The 17,244-nt window shown below is 42.9% G+C and overlaps 2 long non-coding RNA genes across 4 annotated transcripts in view; one reads left to right on the top strand and one right to left on the bottom strand.

Moving 5' to 3' along the window:
* Window positions 1–219: 219 nt before the first annotated feature.
* LOC144297395 (uncharacterized) lies at window positions 220–1,099 on the bottom strand. The gene is made up of 2 exons (XR_013364425.1): window positions 780–1,099; window positions 220–670 (listed from the first exon to the last, which is right to left on the bottom strand). It is a non-coding gene; the product is annotated as an uncharacterized LOC144297395 (long non-coding RNA).
* The window catches only part of LOC144297394 (uncharacterized), a 41,713-nt gene continuing 25,415 nt past the window's right edge, over window positions 947–17,244 (top strand). For all 3 annotated transcript variants that reach the window (XR_013364423.1, XR_013364422.1, XR_013364424.1), the window contains exons 1-3: window positions 947–1,029; window positions 4,146–4,264; window positions 8,958–9,055. This is a non-coding gene — a long non-coding RNA (uncharacterized LOC144297394). The remainder of the gene's footprint in view (window positions 1,030–4,145; window positions 4,265–8,957; window positions 9,056–17,244) is intronic.

Raw genomic sequence — 17,244 nt, 5'->3', positions numbered from 1 at the left:
AGGAGAATCAAAGGAAAATATAACAAACTCAAATAGAATTCAATAAATTCCACTTGTATATATATATGGAAATCAAACAGGACTCATATCTACAAAAATAGCCTGTTAGAAAATACAAAGAAAGCAAAGACCCTATTTAGAATAGCTAAATAAATAAATAAATAAATAAATAAATACATTTTAAATCCTGAGAATAAACTTAACAAGAAATGCAAGCTCTACAATTTACAATTTTAATGCTACTGAAGGACACAACAGAAGATTTAACAATGCAGAGGCACATGGTGTCCTTGGATTCTCAGCATCATAAAGCTGTCAAAGATAGCTCATCTGTAAATTTAATGTCATCCCAATAAAAATACCAAAAGGGAATTTTTTGGGAACTAGCCTAGCTAGTTCTAAATTTCATATGGAAAAATTACCAAGAATAGCCAGGAAAATTTTTAAAAATTAAAGTAACAAGGAAGGTTAAAACTACCATATATAAAAAGCTATTCAAAGTCCTTAAAACGTGAATAGAGGGGGTCCCTGGGTGGCTCAGCGGTTTGGCTCCTGCCTTTGGCCCAGGGCGCGACCCTGGAGTCCTGGGATGGAGTCTCGCGTCGGGCTCCCGGCATGGAGCCTGCTTCTCCCTCCTCCTGTGTCTCTGCCTCTCTCTTTCTCTCTGTGTCTATCATAAATAAATAAATAAATAAATAAATAAATAAATAAATAAATAAATAAATAAATAAATCTTAAAAAAAAAGGGGGGGGGGGGAATAGAAACAAAGATCACTAACCCCAAACAGAAAATCCAGAAATAGATTTTAGAGAATTTATGAGAATTTTCCATGTTAAATAAATGATCTTGGCTCAGCTGGATATCCTTTGGAAGAAAAAATAAACGTAATGCTTTGTTCACAATTAACATCAAGATAGATTCTGACAGACAAAAGATTTCGATGACCTCATAAGTTCCTAGACAGAAAGATGAGAAGTATTTTATAACCTCATGTGAGAGAAACTATGACACAAAATCCAGAAGCTTAAGTGAGTGTTTTTGTTTTTGTTTTTGTTTTAATATAAGCTATGCTGGGCAGCCCGGGTGGCTCAGCGGGCTAGCGCCTGCCTTTGGCCCAGGGCCTGATCCTGGAGACCCGGGATCGAATCCCACGTCGGGCTCCCTGCGTGGAGCCTGCTGCTCCCTCTGCCTGTGTCTCTGCCTCTCTCTGTGTGTCTCTCATGAATAAATAAATAAAAATCTTTAAAAAAAATAATAAGGGCCGGCGACGCGCGGGCGGTGAGCTGAAGCCGGCGGTGGACGAGATGCTCCCCGAGGGCGGGGGTAGCACCGGGCTCCTGAAGGACTTGGCAGCCGACGAGAAGGCAGTTCGCGCAGACTTTTTCAATGATTTTGAAGATCGCTTTGATGATGATGACCTCCCGTGAGACGCCGTCCAGGGGCCTGTGTGCTCACGCCTGCACCGACCGCTGCGGTGGAGCTCCGCAGAGGACGACTTCAGATGGCTCTAAAGGCTCGTGGACATCACTTGAAAGCAGGTGGTTAGCAAGAAAGAGAAGGATGGTTTTAAATATCTGCATGAAGCCCGCTAATCTCTGAATGTGATCAACTTTTGTCTTTCAATTAAAAGAAAAAATGATGCCGTCAAAAAATAATAATAATAAAATAAAAATATAAGCTTTGTACTCAATGTGGGGCTCGAACTCACAACCCGAAGACCAAGAGTCACATGCTCTACTGACTGAGCCAGCCAGGTACCGCAAGAGTGATAAATTTTAACGTGTAAAAACGTTTTACTTTGTTTTCTTTGAAACAAAGACAAAAATAGTAATAGTAATAGTAATGCCTCAGTAAAACCGAAGGGTAAGCAACTAACTCGGGGAAAAATTGTTTTGAGGTGAGGGAATCACCATTTTGTTGAGGGGCTTCAGAGACCGGTTGAAAGGGTAGGAGGACAGTTAGATTCGACGTCCTTGGCCAGAATCTTCCCAGTTCCACAGTCACCAAAAAAGTGGGGAAAATATTTTTAACTTGGGACTCCTGTGGCTCAGCGGTTGAGCGTCTGCTTTCTGCTCAGATCGTGATCCCAGAGTCCCGGGATCGAGTCTCACATCGGGCTCCCTGGATGGGGCCTGTTTCTCCCTCTGCCTGTATCTCTGTCTCTCTCATGAATAAATAAATAAAATCTTTAAAAAAAAGAAAAATATTTTAACTCACATGATAAGCAAGTGCTATCTTAATATATAAAGAACTAAAGTAAATAAGAGAAAATCCCACAATCTAATAGAAAAATGGGCAAGGAATAGAAACAATTCTATAGAAAAAGAAACCCAAATAGCTCTTGAACATATGAAAAGATATTCAGGCTTAGTCATCATAAGAGAAAAGCAACTTTAAGTTCCAATGAAATGCCATATTTTCACCTGTAGGGTTAATAAAGATATTTTTTTAGGTTTGATAGCCTCCTGAGCTAATGAGAATGTGGAGAAACAGACATTCACATATTGTTGGTAGTAATGCAAATCGATACAACTGTGCAGCAACATTTGCTAATCTCTGTCAAAATGAGAAGAGTACACATCCATTGAGTCAATAGTTGCATCCTTAGGTGTCTATCCTATAAATATGCCTGCACGTATGAAAAATTACTGTCAGAACATTCATCGTTTGTCACAACAAAGCAATGACTCTATGGTGGAAACAACACAGTGCTTTATCATCGGTATAAATTTTGATATATCTGTATAATGAAATACTGTCTATCATCCATTAAAAAGTATATGGCAGTTATCCTGATAGAGAAAATTGCTAAGATATGTTGTCAAATGAGAAAAGCAAGGTATAGAACAATGCATATAATAGGCTGTCACTTGTATACAATACATACATATATATGTATATGTATATGTATGTACATATAGTGAATATGTGTGTGTTGTGTATGTATATAAATCAAGAAGCTGACAACTTTGGTTGCCTCTGAAGAAAGGAACTAGGTAGAAGGGGTACAAAGATGGAAGGGGAGGTTTTTCTCTTTACTAAATTATCTATTTTTTGATGTACCATAAAAATGTAGAACCTGTTTAACAATTTGTTTTGAAGATTTTTATTTATTTGAGAGAGAGAGAGAGTACAAGCTAGGGGAGGGGCAGAGGGACAGGGAGAAGCAAACTCCTCACTGAGCTGGGAGCCCAATAAGGGGCTGGATGCCAAGACCCTGAGATCATGACCCAAGCGGAAGGCAGAGGTTTAGCCAGCTGAGCCACCCAGATGCCCCTAACAAAATTTTTTAAGTAATCTCTCCATTTGGGGGTCAAACTCAGACCCAGAGATCAAGAGTTGTATACTCTACCCACTGAACCAGCCAGGTGTCACAAGCCTATTTAAAAAATAAAGTAGCGATCCCTGGGTGGCGCAGCGGTTTGGCGCCTGCCTTTGGCCCAGGGCGCGATCCTGGAGACGGGGATCGAGTCCCACATCGGGCTCCCGGTGCATGGAGCCTGCTTCTCCCTCTGCCTATGTCTCTGCCTCTCTCTCTTTCTCTCTCTGTGACTATCATAAATAAATAAAAATTAAAAAAAATTAAAAAAAAATAAAGTAATATAGGGGCACCTGAATGGCTCAGTCAGTTAAGCATCGGACTCTTGGTTTCAGCTCAAGTTGTGATCTCAGGGTAGTGACATTGAGCCCTACCATCAGCTTTGTACTCACTGATAAGTCTCTTGAGATTCTCTCTCTCATATTCCCTCTACCTTTTACCCCTCTGCGTGCACCCTCAAATGTGCACGTACTTTCTCTCTATATATAAACAAATAAATTTTAAAAAATAAAATAAAAAATAAAGTAATATATGCTCATTGTAGAAAACAAAAATATTAAGGAAGCAGAATAATAATCTCACCACCGAAGATAATTTTACGTTTCAGTAGTTATTTCCAGCCTTTTCTTTTTCTGAGCATATCATTTTTTAGTGGTAGATATGTTAAGATCACACCATGTATGATTTTTATCATTTCCTTTAATATTATGTAATGGACCTTTTCCCATTTTCCATTTCAAAATGTATTCTTCTCTACAGGTCTCTAACTTTTTACTGGTTCAGAGCTGGGATTATAATTGACACCTTTATTTCCTTTTACATTAGGTAGACAGCATCTCAGGAAGAAATACTGCTGCATGTAACACAAGTGAGCTGTACTCAGCATCTTCTGATCCAAGCTCATTGAAGAAAAACCTGAATGATCTCAAGAGCCCTTCTTTAAGGTATAATACCTGGTAGGGAGAGAGAAATAGAAGTGACCATATATTTCTTAGCAAAGCCACCAAGTGGTGCAGAAGGAAGACATCAGGAACCATCCAGGAGGGCATCCCAACCTTCCTGGACCCTGCAGGGCCCTTGGCAAGGTCCTGGAACTAGAGCCAAGGCCACTGGGGACTGCAACCTATGTCCTTCACTGGGCCAACCGGTCATATTCACTATCAGCAAAGGCCCTTGTAATTCAAAGAATGGACTTAATGTACATTTTTCAACTCATTGTAAGTGACAGTAATCTGCTAGACACTAGGAATCAAAAATGAATAAGATGCAGGTTCCTGCTTCAGTGGGCTTCCACTTTGGGAGGTGGTGGTGGTGGAGGCAGCTGCTGAAGCTTCCCATGGGAGCAATCACAAAGTAGGGAGGTGAACACTGTATAAAAGTGTGCAGAAGGTGGTAGCGAGTCGGAAGAGCTGGCAATCCTTGCTTGGTCTTCCTGGGCTTGTATCCACTGAGATTTGTCACCTGGCCTCCTCCTCTTGCATGTCCTTCCTGTAAGGACACCACCAGTAGGATTGGGTTAAGCCGCCCCCCCCCATTCCAATATGACCTCATTTTAATTACAATGACCTTAATTTCTGAGTAAGGTCACTTTCTGGGGGTTACCTGCAATTCAACACGTAACACTTGCTTACTAGACATTTGGGGAATGGGTTAATTGACAAATAAATAAACTCCTGGGAATGGGGTCGCTTGACTAGAAATGGGAAGTCTGCCAGTGAGTCCCCCAGTGGCACACAGCTTTCCCTCTGCATGCAATTTTAGTCATTCTCAGTGGGAATTGCAGGAAAGTAAACCCTTTCCATTTTTTTCTGGTGAAGGAAGGCAGCCTTCCCCACCCCTCTTCAGATACACATTTGCATTCATACGGATCTTCACTACTACCCTGTGGCATATGAAATCACATTATCCCCATTTCATGGATGGAGAAACTGAGCACAGAAGGGCCACGTGGCAAGCCCTGTTACTAAGTGACAAAACCAGGACTACAGCTTAGAACTTTGGGCCCATGGACCTTTTTTTTCTCATAAAGAAAATTATCTATTTTTTCTTCATCTCGCATATAAAGCTGGAACAAATGTTCACCATAAAAAATTCAAACAATACAGGGGCATCTGGGAGGCTCAGTCAATTAAGAGTCTGCCTTCAGCTCAGGTCATGATCTCAGGGTTCTGGGCTCAAGTTCCACATCCAGCTCCCTGCTCAGTGGGGAGCCTGCTTCTCCCTCTCCCTCTGCTGCTCCCCCTGCTTGTTCTCTCTGTCTCTGTCTCTCTCTCTCATAAATAAATTAATCAAAAAATAAATAGTCTTTTAAAAAATTCAAATAGTACAGCATTACATCAACCAAAATGTTAAAAAGCCCCTCTACCATCCCCTAACCACTCCCAGGCCCAATCCCTTCCCGGGAGGTAACTATATTTGCAGACTTTTATCTCCTTCCTGGCTTTTTTGTTCCTCTGCATTTACTGTCCAATATGTATATTTATGCCTATTTTTAGTGCTTGTTTTTTATTTACATAAAGGGGATCACACTCTTCATGCTGTTCTGGTACTGGCGCTTTCCACTTAACAACACCCTAGAGATGTTTCTCATGTGTCAGCAAAGCTGATATTCACCCTGGGTGTACCTGCCCAGTGACAGGGCTGGCTCCTGCCTCTGCTAGCCAGACTTCTGTTCTGACTGGTCAGTTCCCATGCTCAAGCAGGGGTGCGTGTTTTGAACATTGCCCTGCGTGTTAAAACATTGGGGTTGTCTTATTCGTTTGAACTGCTGTGTGGTGCTCTGCAGGACAGAGCTGACATTTTTATGTCATCTTGCATTGTTAGCACATATTTCTATTTTTCCAGTTGTTCAGTATTTCGAACAACATTGCCCTACCATCCTGTACCTGCCTTTTTGTGAACATGTGTGAAAATGTGAAGTATTCTCTCCAGAGCCACTTGTACAATAGAGACATTTGTGATCTCTCTGTGGTCTGGGGTGGGACCCTGGAGCGTCTGGAACCACTGTAGGCATAAGACCAAGAACAGGCAGGCCACCCTGGCTGTAGGCTCTTAGGATTCAAGATCACCTGGGGAGATTCGTGCCTTGGGGTCCCCTCTCTCCCGCCCCTCAAACTCTCACCCAAGGAAATCTAATTTAACCAAACCAGAGTGACTCCTAGGCACCAGTATTTTTTTTAAAAAACTTCCGTAGGTGTTTCCAACGTATAGTCAAGGTTAATAACCATTAACAAAGGACCTCTAAGTCTTTTATAAAGGTCCGATCAAAAGACTTAAAACCTGAAAAGAAAAAGTATTAACAGAATAAAAGCAGGGAGAACAGAAAAGGGAAAGGGGGGGCTTTCATCCCAGAATGCTGAGGCAGCCCCACCTTCAGCCCCACAAGTCAGACTGGATCTTGGGGAGGGCGGATGCTGCAGTCTCACCTGTGAATCTCCGTACACATTCACTCCCTCTAAAAATCTCTCTAAAATGAGACCAACCCTACATCAGTGCTTTCCACCCTCTGTGAAGGTAAGGACTCCTTTTAGAGCCGTAGAACTATTCTGTATGAGGCCATAGTGGTGGATTCATGACATTAAACATCCAGGAAAACCCACAGACTGTGCAACACAGGGAGAGGCCGCTGATAAGGTTCATGAACTTCAGCTAATAATTGTGTATCCATCTTGGTCCATCAGTTATAACAAATGTATCACACCAATGCAAGATGTTAATCACAGAAGGGCGTCTGCCAGATTGGAAGCCTATAAGGGAACTCTGTACTTTCTGCTCAATTTTTCCGTAAACCTCCTCAAAAACATAAAATCTATTAATTAAGAAGAAAATCTCCCCATCAGGAGCCCCTCCCTCTGCCTTTCCCCATCTCCCCAGACTAGTTGAACCTTTTAAGATCTTTTGTTTGAGAAACTGCAGAATGTCCCAGACCACCGCGAACTCCTTCAGGCTTTGTAAATTAATCTCTAGTGGATCATCCTAACAGCAAGGCCAGGCTAGAAAGAGACCATGACTACCTTGGAGTGCATGGTGACATGTTGCTTCAGTCCCCAGGCTGCTGTGTGCCAGCAACTCAGGCCTCCTTAGCCCCTGCTCGAAGTCCTCGCAGGTCATCCAAGGGTTAAGGACCTCTGCATGGTGTGAACCCCTTACACTACCTCTTCCTTCACTTCACATTTCTTTGGCCCAAGACTCCTATTTCAATGGAGTTAATCTGATTAGAGTTAAGGTGTTAATAACTTGAATGAATGCCATTAAACAGTACTAGATAAAATCTGCATTTCAACAGAGGTGCCCAAAGGGCCAGAGGCTGGAATGTCAAGCATCTGGGTAGGGCCCTGGGAGTGAGGCTTGGGAGGGGTCCCTTCCAGGACCTCTGGGGAACCTCCCATTCTGTATCTAATAATCCCTTTCAAGAGTGTAGTGTTTTATAATTTGTAAGACAATTTAACAATAATTTTTTTCCAGTGCTGCTAAGTGTCAATACTGTGCTAGGTTCTTACATTATCTTACTTTATTTTCAAAGCAACTCAATGAGGTAAGTTGTAGGTTGAGGTATCATTGTCTCTATTTTGCAGAGGAAGTGCTTAAGGTTGGGTAAGCTAAGAAAATGACTGTGTGTGACAGAGGAGACATTCAAACCTGGTTTGAATTCTATTTTAATCCCTTCCCTTCTAATCTATGGATCCCTAACTATTAGCAGAAGTTATGAATAGCCGAATTTCTGTCACTCCTAGGTGACAACAATGGTAGGACCTCTTGTGCCTGCAGCTGTCCCTCTGCCAGAACAGACTTTCCCCTACTCCTCACCTTGCTGCTAGTCTTCCCTGGCCTCTTGGCCCTGCATGGTTAATATTATCAGCTCTGTTTGGAGAGATCCCCAACTTCCCCAATCTGACTCTGCCTTCGAGCCAGCTTTGAGACAGGATATTTTGGCCCTCAAGGACCTGTAGATTGAGCTATTGTGGGCCAGGCCATGGCAGCGTATGTTAAAGAGACCAAGAACCTGTAATTCACTATTCTTGTATCTGGGTGTGCAATATCAAATATGACTACTAAGGTGAGGTCCCTGCCCTCAGAAAACTCCTGTCCACTAGAGGAGGAAAGAAGGGTGGGAAAGAAAGGGGAGAATGGAGAATTGAATGAATAGGCAGTTGATTTGAAAAAAACTCACAAAGGGATTCAAAATTGCCCCCCCCCCCTTGAAAAACCACTCATAGACTCTTCACACTTTCAAGGGCTCCTCTAACTCGGTCAGCTTTTCCATTCTTGCGGTCATTAGATAGGAGACAGGATAAAGCAATGTACATGAGCCATTTCAAATCTTATTCATATATTTATTCAACAAATCTATACAGGTTGCCCACTTTGTGCCTGCCACTGTTCCAAACCCTGGCTCATATAGGAGGGAAACAAGACAGATGAAACCCCTGCCTTCAGGAAGTGTCCACTTGAACCACCAGATCATAAATGAGTAATTAAGTAGATATATAGTACAATAGCAAGTGATTTTATTAAGTTCTAGGAAGAAAAAAAAGGCCACATGAAGTTAGGGTAAGAACATATTACTTTGAGTAACAATTTGATATACATATTATGTGTCTCACAGGTATGCCAGCAACATCTATTTTTTTTTTTTAGCAACATCTATTTTATCTGGAAAACACAGCTCTGTCATTTGAAAATAAATTGTAAATACAGATCACAGAAGAAATGAAGATATCACACACAGAGACAAGGTAGTACTACCAGGAATATGATCTGTTGGAGAATTTGGCACCAGACAGCCTTAGTTCAAATGCTGCTTCTCTCATTTGCTAAGTATATGACTTTGGAAACTACTTGATCCTTTTAATTTGCAATTTTCTCACTTGAAAAATTGGGCCAGTGATCTCTATCTTAAAGATGGTGGTGAAGTTTAAAATCAGTAATATTTGTAAAGTACACAATGTCTTGGCACAGTAGATGGTAACTACTATTATTAACTTTTGCTACCAAGGGCTGAGATGGTCCAAATATTTCTTCTCATTTTAATTATTGTTAGTAGAAAGCATGACATTTATATGTGTAACATTACGTATTTTTTTAAGATTTTATTTATTTATTCACGAGAGACACACACACACAGAGAGAGAGAGGCAGAGACACAGGCAGAGGGAGAAGCAGGCTCCATGCAGGGAGCCCGGTGCGGAACTCGATCCCGGGTCTCTGGGATCAGGCCCCGGACTGAAGGCGGTGCTAAACCGCTGAGCCACTGGGGCTGCCCAACACTATATTTTTTAAAGTACTTTTACATATGCTATCTTACTAAATCCTCAGCAAATCTCAGAGTTGGGTATTATTTGGGGGACATTTCCCTGGAAACATTATCCATATTTCTTTTTTTTCTTTCTTTTCTTTTTTTTTAAGATTTTATTTGTTTATTCATGAGAGACTCAGTGAGAGAGGCAGAGACACAGGCATAGGGAGAAGCAGGCTCCATGCAGGGAGCCCGATGTGGGACTCCATCCTGGGACTCCAGGATAACTACCTGAGCTGAAGGCAGCGCTAAACTGCTGAGCCACCCAGGCTGCCCAATTATCCATATTTCATATAAGAAAACTAAAAATACATGATATATTAAAGATCAGACATGGTGAATGATAAAGCCAGAACTTAACCAAGACAGTCTGAGCCCAAATCTATCTTCCTTCTCCCTTCTGCATTTTCAATTGATTTCCAAGGGCTATTATTATTTTTGCTTCCTGAATGTCATTCAGAGCTGTTGGCTTTTCTCAACTGTTACCATTCTCATTCAGGCTACAATCTGCATCTATGACATCTAGGGGCTGCAAAGTAAAGAAACTAGTTCCTAGCATCTGCTCCTTTCTGCTTCTTGCTGCTAAGATGACCTCTCCAAAAGTGATCATATCCCCCTCTGCTTCTAACTCTTCAGGAGTTCCTATTGCTCTCAAGAAAATGTCCAGAGGCCAGTGTGGTGTGGCCCCTGCCCATCTCCCTGTCTCATTCCCCTCCAATGTTTTCCTTCAGATTCTGCATCCTACCTGCATTGGCCTCTAGTTCCTGAACACACTCTGCTTCCTCTCCCCTGGGGGCCTCTTCCTGGGCTGATCCCTCCTCCAAACACAGTTATCCTCTCCAATATCTCTCCCTGCTACTTCCCACTCATCCTTGGTATGTGCCACCCTCCCCTCATACACCCTCCCAACCTGGGCCAGATTTCTGTGTTAAATGCTGTATCAGCTAGGAATTTAATTCACTTCTAAGCAGTAAAGACCCCTGTTCTCCAAATAGTGATTTAAACAAGATGAGTTAGGGGCAACAATCAACGGGGTGGGAGTGGGGGTCTTTTCTCTAATGAAACAAACAGCAAAGACACAGGCAACCAAGACTGGTAACAGCACTACTGTGCCTACTGGTGCAGATCCCTCTTCCTCAGGTTTGTCAAAGGGCTTTCCAGAGCTCTGGACCTCACAACACCTACTCCCTATTAGAGAGAATTCCCAGAAGTCCCATTCCAGAACTTTTACTCTACCTTATTGCACCAAATTGACTCAACAGCCACGCCTGTCTTCATGAGAGGCTAGGAAAAGTAAAATTCCAATTGGCCCTACTGTCTCCTCTAACCAAACAGGGATTCAATGAGTAAAGAGGAGACTAGGCTTTGAAGAGGCCATCAGCAAGCAGTCTCTGCTACATATACTTGCACAGAACAGTCTCCCTTCCTTCATAACACTTCACTGAGTTGGAAGTAAAGCATGCAGTAGTTTGAATGTTTGAGTATTGTATGAATATCTGCCTCCCCACTGGGTTGTAAAGTCCTAAAGAGCAGAGGCTGTTTGGTTTTTGTTCATGATTAAATTGCTAATGCCTAGCACAGCACCTATAGGTGCTCTATAGATGTTTATGAAATGAATGACTGAAAAGCAAACATTAAGTAGTATCTTCTTCCTGGAGGCATGTGTAATGTATGCAATTCCAGTGACTTTGTAGTGATGAAGATAAGGTAACAACTTGATTCCTACATATCTGGGGATCTGCAGACAAATGAAAAGAACCATGGCACAAGTGGTGAATTATGGCTTCCCTAGAAGAGATGAAACATTGGATGGCTCCAGACCATAATATGTTTAAGCAGGACACTAATTCCTCCCTGGTCAGTCCTGGAGAGCACCATAGTTGCTGGCCCACTATGTAGTATTGAACAGTCAAACATAATAAGCTAGAGGCCCATGAATTCCTGACCTTGTGATATCATTAACATCCAGGGCTTGACTTGAAAATGGCAGAGTAATTCCCTGAGAGGCACACATTGTCTGGAAGCCTCTGACACACTGGAATCTATAGTAGAAGAAGTCAATCAGTAACTCCAAAACTACACTTTTCATCAACATAAACCATGAGAAGTAAGCTATTTGCCCTGTTAAGAAATCTTAGCAATGACCTTGTCAACCCTTCGTCTTACACACCAGAACACTGAGGCTCAGGAAGATGAGGTTAGAGACAGAATGAGAACCTGGAACTCAGGACCCCACTCTTCACAATAAAGCACTCAAGATCTTCAGAGGACCAGAATGCAGAGGACCCCCAGTGAGCACTGAGCCTCCTTCCCCATGTTCCTTCCTTCTTCTCTCTGAAGATATTTAAAAATGAACACACTAGAAGACAAAAGTGTCCATGTCCCATGGACAGCTTCCTTGCAAACCTCAATTTTCATCCCCTTAAATTCTCTGATGAAGGCTCTGACTTGATTGGCAGACCCAAATACAGCTCTGAGCTTGCTTAGCCAACTATTAGTAAACAAAGCAGTTTTTCCAGGCAGTTAGTGGCCACTGAATTAATTGTAAGCAGTGATTCCACAGATCGTGCTCTCAAGAAACTTAGATTCTACTAGAGTGCAGGATGCGTATCTGAAACAAATGACCAATAGATGGAAGGTGCTTGACTGACCTTTATCCAGAGAGGAGAGCCAGCTACCTCCTGTGCCCTTCCCGGAACCCTCACTTTGAAGCAAGTTGCACTGGAGACTACCATAGTAGGAATCAAATGATTACTGTTTCATGTTTTCATTTGAAATTTTAAGCTCAGGGTTTCTGACATAATTCTTTACTACTAATCTCATCATTGCTCAATAATTTTTTATAAGTCAATATTTACTGATTAACTGCCTAAATGAGTTAATTAATAGCACATGCAATATAATAATGACCTGTAGAAGACTGTGTTACAAGTAATTCAAGGAAGATTACTGTAATTATCATTTATTTAGTATGCTATGTTCCAGGCACTTAGCACACAATATCTGTAATCCTCACAACAAATATGCAAGGAAAATATTGAAAGGGGGAATCATTTGCCTATAGGCACCCCGCTTTTTAAGTAGTGGAAATAGGATCTGAACTCAATCCTGACTTCTAAGGCTCTGGTCTTCTACTGCCACACTACCTTTCAACTTTGCAGAAAGCACTTGTCCATGCAAACATAGGTCAGCCCTGTCCTTTCTACTCTGGGAGTCAAATGAAATGTGTAATTTGTTTTTCAGTCCAGCTTATGGCCCACTTTTCTGGGCCAGTAGACAAGCAACTACTTAGCAAGGGTGGGGTGAGATGTGGGAAGCGTCCTCCCTTCTGCAAATGTGTAGGAAGCAGGCAGTGGGCATTCAGAATATTTTCACCAGAAAGGTATTCTGAGAGTGATAGAACTGCTTAAAAGAAACAGGCCAAGATAAAAGGGATTTCTCATCCCCTTTACAGACGATGCTAAGCTAGCACTCCCTAACACAGAGGACAGAGGCCGATCTTTCATGTGACAGATTGTTTAGACAATGCCTTGCCTCTCTGGTGGAAAGGGTCTCGGGGTTAAATTTCCTCTAAGGACTCTCCCACCATCTCATACCCCTTGAATCACCGGAGGGAGACACATACATTGGTGCCAGTGTGGAACCGGTGATACACAGAAGGTGAAGAAGGGTGGGAGAAGGGAACAGGAGGGGCAGAAGATCCCACTGCAAACTTAATGCAGAGTTATCCATCACCCTCTGTCGACTCCAGGTTGTTTACAAAACCCTCACCTTAGTCTCCACTGGGCTGTCTTAAATAGCCCTTGCTCCTTCTTTAAGAAGGGGGCATTGATTTTGTTATAGCAAAATAAAAAACCCTAACTTTTCACCCAGGGAAGACACACCCAAAAACTGGCCTGGGGGAAATGGGGTTGCTTCCCATGTGAATTCAACACCCAGGAAGTATGGATGCTTTCTCTTAATATCTTTAAATGTTCTTCCCACCCCCCCCATCTCTCTCCCCCTACACTGTTTATGTGAATTTATCTGTTATAAGCACGGGGTGAGGGAATGGAAGTGTCAAGCAACCTACTAGAGTGAGTGCCACTGATTCAAAACATAAAGAGGTAAAGAGAAGAGGAGAGAAAAGCAGATTCTCAGTCACTTCACAATGATCTGTATATCCCTTTAAAGCCTACGGCCTGGTCAGGGAACTTCTTAGGGAAAAATGAACTTCTCTTTTCCCCGTGCTCATTCATGAGTGATGGAAGATGGCAGGAGCTGCACGGTTAGCAACTGAGACTGAGAGCCATGCAATGCAGCTTTGGGGACTCTCTTGTCATTTCCACCTGCTCACACCAAGGTTCCAGAAACAAAGAAGCCAACTGGTCAACCCTAAGTCAGAAGATGGGCATTTCACCCAATATAAGGGTAAATGCTCCCCACTGCCCTCAACACAGGCCTCTCGTCTACCCTTATCTCACCCTTCACAAAATAAATTTATGCTCCGGGAACACAAATTCATTTTAATATGGCCTTACAGAAAGTGACTGGAGGCAGGTCCCCTGGCTACCTCCACCAGGAGAAAACCAAAGCATTCATAAAAATTCTTCAGTTTCTATTATCCCTGTATCTCCTGATCAGGGATGCTAGTAAATCTCAACTGACCAGTGAACTTTGGGAAACCAGAGCATCTGGCATATGAATATTTCAAGGACTTGAGTGGTAACCCTCCTGTGCAGTGTGACCCCGTCTCCCCTAGCCCATCTTGGCTCTGGGTAGCCATGGAAGCGGGCGCCTGAGAGATGGTGGTGGAGGCGTCCTCGGCTCTCCTCCTGTGGGCTGTCTGGCCAGCTGAGCTCCTGCGGTGGGCGGGGAAGCCAGCCAGGCTTGAGGTTCAGTCAAGCATCCTTCATGAATTTACTTTCCACAGGAGCTTGAACTGGCAGAACCAAAAAGCAGCTTGTCCCCAGCATGTTCTCCCTTGATTTTCATACCTCTCTGGATTTCAAGGGTAACATAATTCAAGGGTGTCTGGTTCATTGAAAATAGCTCAGCAAAGTGTGGTTTGTGAAAGCTATTTGATAACTAAGATGTCTTTCTTTCCCTCTTGGTCTTCTGAGTCCATCTATTCCAAACCCCAACCCTGGCTGGAAGCTGGAAAGGCACAACCCAAATTATAGAGGGAGCCGGGGCATCGTGCAGAAGTGGATTTAATCCTTCAAAATACTCCATGATTTTTATCCCTAATTCACAGCCAAGAACACTGAGGCCCAGATAAGGACATGCTAGTTTGTAAATAAGCCAAGTGTTGAATAAGATTGCCTGAGTCCAGAGACTTTCTTTTCCATTGCATGGCACCACATCCCCGGGAAGCAGGCTTCTCAGCCCCAAGGATGCCTCCCAATAGTTTATGCTCCCATTGGCTTTTTCTTCTGTTTCCTCATTCTGAAGCCCTCCGCTAGCAGGCATCTAGAAGGATCATCTCAGTTCTCCAGCAAAACGGGTCTCATTTATACTATGCTATTGCCATTGGAAGTTTGCTAGGTCATTAGCCACTGATCCTGGTGGCTTGGGGAGGAAGTATTATGCGTGTGGTGTACAAAAGTGCCATGACCAGTTCTAAGTGTGAGTGTGCCACACAGAGGCTGTGTTGTGACAGGCCTTAGGTTCCTTATCTGTAAAACAAGAAGATGAGACTGCTCATCTTCAAGACTCCTTCCTACTCTGACAATCTGCAAGGCTGAGTCAATACAAACATCCTGGTGCCAGAAGACTATGCTATTCCAGAGGCATCTGAAGACACATTCTGGCCCCCCTCTCTGCAAGGGCTGCAGTTACAGCCACAAGGATTCAGATTAGAGAAAAGGGCTGCCTGACAAGCTGTGAAACACAGGAACACTTAGGGAGGGCTTACAGAATTTCTTTCCCAGAAAATATACACCTGTCACCCTAGCTAGGATTAGTCTCTCTAATAAGACAAACAACAAAAAACTTTAGGACCCGTTAACCTGGAAAGACACAGCTGAGAATGGACATGAGCCGTGTGAAGAGAGACAGGGTAGATGTGTATGTCCAGTTCAGAAAATCAAACCTGAACTGTCTCCTCTACAGAGTTGCCCACCCCAAATAAGATAATATCTCTGAAAGCATTTTGCCAGGACAAGGACAAGAGATTTGTATTGTGTACAGGAGCTCGGGGTTCTCTCTTGAGGTCGTAAGGATAAACAAAGGCAGGACTGTAAGCCACCCACCTGACAGGAGTAAGGCTGAGAAGTATAATATACTCCAAAAAAAGCTGGAAGATAGTTCATGAGTATCAAGGATTCAAAGTTAAAATCAAAGCATCCCACTGTGGCTTAGCTTGACCAAAAACAGCCTCATCTACCTCCATTATCATCCATCACTCTTCCATTTTTTTTTAAGATTTTATCTATTCATTCATGAGAGACACAGAGAGAGAGAGAGGCAGAGACACAGGCAGAGGGGGAAGCAGGCTCCATGCAGGGAACTCGACGTGGGACTTGATCCCAGGCTCCAAGGATCACACCCCGGGCTGCAAGCGGCACTAAACCACTGTGCCACCAGGGCTGCCCGCATCACTCTTCCTATACGTATGTTTTACATTTTTCCTTCAATTCTCCCCACACCTTACAAGAGCAGTTCAGGGACTGCTTACCCCAGTCTACAGATGACAAGACTGAGATCTGAAGGGGTTCCATGAATTGTCCAGGGTCATATAACCAGCTGAGAAGCTCTTCCAGCTCCAGATGAAGGCCTCTCTCCTTTCTACCAGCCTTTGGCTCTCTTCTGTGATTCCTTCCTTTGTTTGAGTTCATCCTTTCAACAGATACTTAGCAAGCATCTTTGAAACACAGGAAACAGTTAACTAGAGTAAATTTTCCTTCTAATCTCATTGTGCAATTAGAATATTTCAGTGGAATAGTGGGGCACCTGGGTGGTTCAGATGATTAAGCATCCTGCTTTTGGTTTTGGTTCAAGTCCTGGTCTCAGGGTTATGGGATTGAGCCTTGTATCGGTTTCTTCCCTCAGAACAGAATCTGCTTGAGATTCTTATCCCATTCACTCCCCTCTACTCCTCCCCATTCACATTCTCTCTCTCTCAAATAAATAAAATCTTGAAAAAAATTCAGTGCAATAGTAACATCATGCCATGTGTCTGTTCTAAAATCACCACTGTCTTCTCCATCATGAACTTTCCTTCCCATGCCAATGAGGTCTAGCCCCAACCCCCACCTCATCTCTTGTTTCTTCCAGTCTCTCTCTCTGTGATCTAAGCACACTGATCTTTCAAGGGCTTAATTATTCCTGTCTCAGGACCTTTGAACATGCCATTTCCCTGTATACACACATCTGCACTATTCTCAGAATTCAAGCCTGACCTCAAATATCCTGTCCTCAGAGAGGATTTTCCTGACTAGCCTACATCATCAATACACACAGGCTCTCTTGTCATAAGACTCTGTTTTCTTTATAACACTATCATAATCTACAATTTTCTCATTTATTTTTACTTTTTTGCTGTCTTTCTCCCCCCACCCACCCTCAGGAATGCAAATTCCAGGCATGGGGGGCCTTGTCTGTCTTGTTCACCGAAGTAGCTTTCTATCCTATGTTTTACATGTAACA

This window comes from Canis aureus, chromosome 25, assembly GCF_053574225.1.
Source record: "Canis aureus isolate CA01 chromosome 25, VMU_Caureus_v.1.0, whole genome shotgun sequence".
Taxonomy (NCBI): Eukaryota; Metazoa; Chordata; class Mammalia; order Carnivora; family Canidae; genus Canis; species Canis aureus.
The sequence above is the reverse complement of the archived record's forward strand: the minus strand, read 5'-3'. Positions and strand labels throughout refer to the sequence as shown.